We start from the raw sequence: 7,227 nt of genomic DNA on the forward strand, positions 1-7,227 counted from the left end.
TAATCAATAAAATATTGATTTCTAAATTTTATAAACTCCTAATAATAATAAATAAAATTATAGAGTAACAAAATAATTTTAGAGATAATCCAAGTATTTATGGAAATAAATCTTTAATAAAAACAAAACAACGCAGCTCAACAACTGATCACAAAATAATCCTCGAACACCAACGAGCACATATAATTAATAATAATAATAATAATAATAATAATAATAATAATAATAATAATAATAATAAAAATAATAAAATAACATCCAGCTGACAGACCCCATAAATAAATTTTATTTTTTTTAATTATTTAGTAATTACACATTTAATTAATATAGAGATGTACGAGTCGTTATAGTGAGCAAGAGTTGGAGTATTTTAATAATTCCTTGTTGCGTTATCATTATTTGAGACAGTAAGCAGAGGTATATGAATGTCGCATGTGTTAATATTGTAACACTTTTATAATAATTTGGAAAGGAGTTTATGTACAAGATTTTTGACATGCTAATGGATTGCTAGATATTTAACACCATGCTCGATGGATTATTATATAAGTTGCTTGTTTTCTTATCAGAATAGTGGGCCCGAAGAAGAAGAGTAAGCCAGGAGAGGGTCGTATAGAAATTAAACCATAATGGGTTGCTTACACCTTTGAACCATAAGGTCCAAAAGGTACACACATGGGGTGAATGTATGTTCTTCATTTTTACTCTAAAATGGAGTGGATTTTAAAACTTCAAAATGAAATAAACAAACACAAGGAATTTCACAGAATAATTCTTATTTTAAGAAATTAAACCATAATGGGTTGCTTACACCTTTGAACAAATATTCAAAGTTATAAATGGATAAAGCCAATATAAGTTATAAGCTATCAAATATATGGCTTGTATTTGTCACTCTAAAAAGTCATAGCTCTTATCAAATGATTAACAGTACAATCAAATAAGCTATAAATGATGAGTGTATCTAATGTGTAAGTCTTTAAATGGTGAGTAAATAATTGGGCATGACCCCTCCTTGTCAAATCAAGATTTTTAGGTGCTGAGAATATTTTGCAAGGGCTTCGTAATATTCAATGAAAGAGAGATACAATTCTAATCTACATCTAATTGATTATATAGACTGGTAGGTAGAATAGAGAGATTGGACATGTGACTGCATAATAACCATGTAAATTGAATTCACAGCTTTCATTCTTTTCCCACTTGCATCCACTTGCGTCCATGGAGCTTTACTTCTTCAATTTCCATGACTTGCGCATACAAGGAGTTTATGCCTTGGGTTTTTCTCTAAGTGAAGACTACTAGGTACTTGAATAAGCTCCCTTGCACCTCGGAAGCATGAATGACTCTATTTTCCTTAGAAAACTTCACAACTGGCAACTACAAGGAAAGACAAAGTCTTATTTGCGTCCCCTTGCCTCTATGAAGCTTCTCCCTTTAATTATTATGCCAATTTGCGACTAGGAGGCTCCTTGGGACTCACTTTCCACTACAAGAAACAGAGTAAAATATATCACCCTTTTAATATCGGTCTGAAAAGCCACTGATGTTAACAGGATTTTTAACATCCCTTGCTTTTTAAACGATGTTAAAGGTTTTATAAACGTCGGTTGAAAACATAACCGTTGTCTAATCTTTATTTTTAAAATTAAAAAAAAATGGCTACATCAGTTGAAAGTTTGAACATTGTCTAATCTAAATATTTTAAAGAAAAATGGCTCAGTAAATACATTGATACTTCCCTGCTAATTATTACAACAAAAGTTCCCCTCCCAAAATTCTAATTTCCCCCGACTCCAATTCTATTCCCCCTTCTCCCTTCTCCCTTGACCCCGCTCTCTTTCTCTCTCACTTCAATCAGCCACACACTCTCTCTACCTCTCATTCTCTCTCACACATCTCTATCCCTCTTCAATCTTTAACCCTAATTTTACCCTTATTTTCACTACGCAACCCCCACTTTAAGAATATATAAACCCTAATTTCAATTAAGTGAACATGGAATTTGGTGTTGGTTCGATTCAGTCTTTTTTCATTTAATTTATTTCTTCAGCAAGTCTGAAGTTTGGAGTTTTAGCGATTAAAGTTTTATGGTTTTAGCGAACTTTAATTATTGATTGAAGTTCATTCGGGTTTGGGTTGTGTTTCGTTTCCTTTGAGTTTGATGTTGAAGGTTGGAACTCTTTGATTTTAGGTTTTTTTTGCTAAGGTATTTGGGTTGGATCTACAACTTTTCATTATTTTTATGACTGTATGGATATGTGTGTATTGGTATGTACTACATTTATATATATAAAGATGTTTAAAAGTGTTTGTTATAGTTCTAGGAGAGATATATGTTTAGTTCTCTGTGTGTTACCTGACTAACATCTTGGACTAACATAACTTAATATTATAGACTAATATTAATAGCTATATAATATGATGCTTGCACTAATTTAAATATAATATTTATCCTAGCAGGCAGTTTAACCAGGCAATAATATTTTCATTGGCCAATACTTGTTCACAAGAAGTGGAATGACTTCTGTTTGGCTAGAGGTAAGCGAAAATAGGTAAGTCAGTCATAATAGGTAAGTCTAATCTTTTGTTCAAGATTTAATTATTTTATACCTTAAACTTGATTCCTCCTTATACTACTATTTCTTATACTTCTTTGCCATGTTCAAAATTTACAGTATGCTGGTGCTCATGATGACAGATGAAATCTAATAATTGATTTCAACAGCAGTCCACTCACCCCAAGGTGTGCAACTTTGAACCTTTTGTGCTTATATTGGTTGGTAATTACATTGTTGCTATTCATAATTTGGTTATTGTTTCAGCGGTAATGCCTATGACAAAACTTTACTTGCTAAACTTGAGAGTGTATATACTGGTTTTGGTGGCCCTGGCTCTTCGATGGTTAGTTTTTTAATTAATGTCAGACATATTGTGTTTTGCATATTTAGATTGTCTGTCATTCCTCTCATATATTCATCTGGTAATGCCCTTGAAATATTGTGGTTGAGTTATTGTTATTGAACTATATAGAGACCAGTCGTGAACTCATGTTCAATTTGTCAATTGCATCTGTTTCGTGTGATCAATCTCAAATTTATATATCTAACATCTTTTAATTCAAAAACACCAATTTATTAGATGTATCTATATTTATCTATAAGTAGAAAAAAGATAAAAAAAATTGAAGATCCTGGAGTTGAGTTATAAATCAAGTGCTTGTCAGTTAGGTTGTACTAAATGAAAACCCTGGCAAGTTCAAATACAAGTTTGGTGGATAGGTAAAAAATTGAACTAATTAGGAAGTGCAAGTTACAGGAGGAGTGCGAGTATGCAACTTCCTATGTTATTTTACTAAAAATATCGTGAAAGTTACAGGAGGAGTGCGAGTATGCAACTTCCTACTAATATAAGAAAGTAAATGAATTGTCAGAGACTGTGAGTGCAGCACCAATCAGTCACTCCAAAATCTTATCTACCAATCAAAAAATAACCTGGGAATCCCCTGATCCAAAACCATCCTTCTAAAAGCCACAAAAACTCTCCTCTCATCCACCTTGTCTGTTACACATTCCATAATAATAATAGATAAAATAAACCCGCAAATAATACACTAAACACTTCATGTTTCGTGAACCACCCTACACTTCTCAGATCATCAACTTCCCAATGCCACATTCACTCCATCAAGGCCAGCCAAGTAATCTGCGTGCCCAACTCCATCAAGGTCAGCCAAGTAATCTGCGTGCCCAGAAGCAGGTGTCTGTTCAGGAAGATGATGATGCCAGCACCACCGTGTCATGTAGATTGGCTCTCACGGTTCTCATTGGTGCTGCTGTTGTTGGCTCCAAGGTCTTTCCTGCTGATGCAGCTTATGGTGAATCTGGTAATATTATTCATCTTTTCTACACACATACAAACATAAATGTAACCGTTTTGACTAAGCTTGCCATCTGTTATCACTTACTAGCTTTGGTCCTTGCTACCTTAATATCACAACAAGCAAAAATGTACTTAGTTCCAACCATTCTTTCGAGTATGTTACATATTTTTTAATGCACTAGATATTAAGGTATATATGGGACGAAGGATCAGGATTCGAGCACATGACTCTGGCCAGGAAGCTATCCGGACTATCAATGAATCCTTTAGCACCAACATTCAAATCTTTTAGTATTCATGCTTTACAATCACTACAATGCAACATATATTGATTGTCTAGAAAGAGTGGATCCAGTATTCTAGAATTGTACTAACTGTAAAACATTAAATTGATGGATGATTCATGGATGGCAGCAAATGTTTTTGGGAAGCCAAAGACAACAAAATTCATGCCTTACACTGGAAAAGATTTCACAGAATTCATGCCTTATTCTAAGTGGACTATTTTCTAGAAAAACAAGCATACTTTGGCAAAACTGCTTCAGAGGTATTCATCAAAGCTCAACTTTTAACTTCTAACTAGCAACTAATTCACAAAATATTATATGTAAATACAGTATCATTTACAACATATGTGCATACTAAATATTCACTTGGAGAAGGTTAAGAACAAAAGTTCTCTTTCTTTGACATGAGATTTTCCATTATCTCCCCCCTTCCCCTGTCAATTGAGTTAGTTGCTTCAGCTTTGACATGCAGTATTACAGATGTTGAGGTATCTGTAGTTAACTACATGATAAATAGTTTCTACTTAGTTATCTGATAAATCTGCTTTTCAGATATATATGGTCATCAATAACACCTTTGATGCATCGTAAAAAAATCAGCTTGTCTATTTTGTTTTGCAATTGAGTTTTCTTTAATGTGAGTTTTATCACATACCAGTTCCTTTCTTCCATGTGCAAGTACACATACCGTGTAGGAACTAGTATGTCCTTTGATTAATAAATATATGGTTTGTAAGATGTAATTGTTAATGTTATGTGAAATCATTTTGTTCTTTTCTGTAATTAGATTAATGTAAATTTTAAATTTGTTTTTATTTAGTTATAGCAAGTAACACCGACTATTTCAGGACTACACTACTTGACTTGATAATTGTAGTTGCACCTCTGTATAGTATATACATGTCATTGTTCTTTCATGTTGTAGTTTGTAGATAAGAGAGTTCTGGCATTTTACTTCCAATGTCTTAGTTTGTATATATCCTTTCCTTTCAAATTTTATCACACATTGCTTCCAAAATTATCACAATGTCATTATCATGCAGGCTTGAGAACACACTAATAAATTATGGTCTTGAAAGAGTTTGGGCCATTGGATACATGAAAGGTTCAAGAAGGTAATCAGGCTTTCATATTTTTATGATTGTATATATTCATATCTCTCTGAGATAATAAATTAAATTAAATTGTTAGAGTGACTTTAGAATCATAGCAGTGTTTATCTAAGGGAAAAGAAGGTTATATTTAAAATGCATATAACAACCGTGTATGTATTGGAAAAGAAAGATATCTCACTAAAATGTTTATGCCAATTTCTGCAGTTTGTGTATTATTTTCCCTGTTACTTTAATTGCAGAACAACAATGGTTCAGAGAAGATATTAGGAGCACAGCTCAAAGATCTTTACAAGTCATTTGTATCCGAGTATCCTATTGTCTCCATTTGATGAGGATGACTGAGAACACTATGGTAAAATGTAATAACTCGAATTTATGAGAATTTTTGAGACCTTGTAAAACATTTAATGAATAGCAACCCTGGATGACGGAAAAAAACTTTTGAGTCCACACTATGTAGTACATGAGAAAATGAGTTTTGGAGTTGATATTACGACTATACGTATCAAATAAGTCTATACGTATCAAATAAGTGTATGTAAACGCTATTAGTTTTTGAAGAAAACGAACTTTGAAAAACGACTGTATTTACGACTTATCGAGGATTACGAGAATCACAATATAATTACAAGATTAAAACCCTACGAATTTATATTCAAGTAGGATAATTAAAAATATAAGAAATGAATACGAAAGGAATTAAATCGTGAACCATTTACGAGTAAGTATTATAAAGAACGTTTAAGTAACTGAGCGAACGCGTAAACGATTAAATAAACGTAACGAACTAACTAAACCATGGTAAGGAAGTAACCATGGTTATTTCATCAAATAGTGAGTTAAACATAGGATGAACAAGCTAGCTAGCAAAATAGTGTGCTAAGGAAGCTAAACCTTGTAGTTAGCTTGTAAGCTAGCAAGCTACAAAGATTTGTCCCTAAGATTTGCAACCAAGAATCAACCTAAAATGCTATACTAGGAGAATAAAATCAATTGCAAGATATCACCCCATCTTCCTAGAAGCAACCTAGCAAATCAACCAAGCTAAACAACCAAGAGGAGTATAAATACCCCCTTTGATGCTCCATTCGGCCCTAATGTAAAAAGGGGAAGAATTCAAATTCAAAACTCCAAGTTCTAGCTCTTGTAAAATCATCCAATAAATTCTCAAGCCTCCTAGCAATTAAACTAAGGTAAGAAAATTCTTTCATCTTTTTTTATCAAGTTTTGATGGGTGAAATAAATTCAAGAAACTCACTAGTGAATAGTGTGAATAATAACCTCTCTTTGGTTTCTTGATTTCAATGGTGGTTTTAGGTTTTAAAAATCATACCAAGCACTTCCAAGTCTCCACCATACTCAAGAACACATCTCAAGCTTTCAAGAAAGGTAAAAATCTTTGGCCCAAATTTATTTAAGATTCATTTTTAAGATCCATTTGGTATGTGGTAGTAAACCTAGTGTAATGAGTGTTATTGATAAAATCTTGATGATTAAGTTAAGTAGATTTGAGGTTGGTTGTTGTTGCCTTAAGAACATGATGCTCTTGAGAGGATTTTGTGTGTTGATTATGATATGATGATTGTTGGTGGTAGAGTTAAGAGTTAGGGCGTAAATGAAACCCCGATCGTAAACGTAACTCCGTTAAAACCAACAAATCGTAACTTTAAGTTTCTGCAGAAAGTACCGTAGTTGTAAACTGTAGTTTCTTGAAAAATAACCCTTTATTATGATAGAAAATGTTATAAGGATCGTTTAGGCGCTTGAATCGCTTGATTCCGATTTACGGATCAAAAGTTATGACCGTTTTAGTAAAAGTGATTTACGCGACAAAAACTGCTACGAATTACGAACTTTGAAAATATAAAGGATCGACTTAAAAGTGTTCATAAATCATGAACTTTTTACAGAGTGTAACAGAGAGTTTCCTAACTTCCATAAAA

At 32.8% G+C, this 7,227-nt stretch overlaps 1 long non-coding RNA gene across 4 annotated transcripts; it reads left to right on the forward strand.

The window, feature by feature from the left end:
- Nucleotides 1-1,755: 1,755 nt before the first annotated feature.
- On the forward strand, nucleotides 1,756-5,734 carry LOC141687454 (uncharacterized). Of its 4 annotated transcripts, none has more exons than XR_012561025.1 (8): nucleotides 1,756-2,209; nucleotides 2,461-2,573; nucleotides 2,679-2,746; nucleotides 2,826-2,904; nucleotides 3,655-3,886; nucleotides 4,297-4,429; nucleotides 5,213-5,284; nucleotides 5,524-5,734. It is a non-coding gene; the product is annotated as an uncharacterized LOC141687454 (long non-coding RNA). The 4 variants fall into 4 exon arrangements; XR_012561023.1 differs by having other exon boundaries at nucleotides 2,464-2,573; XR_012561024.1 differs by having other exon boundaries at nucleotides 2,464-2,555.
- The last annotated feature ends 1,493 nt before the right edge of the window (nucleotides 5,735-7,227 follow it).

The sequence above is a fragment of the Apium graveolens genome, chromosome 9, assembly GCF_009905375.1.
Source record: "Apium graveolens cultivar Ventura chromosome 9, ASM990537v1, whole genome shotgun sequence".
Taxonomy (NCBI): Eukaryota; Viridiplantae; Streptophyta; class Magnoliopsida; order Apiales; family Apiaceae; genus Apium; species Apium graveolens.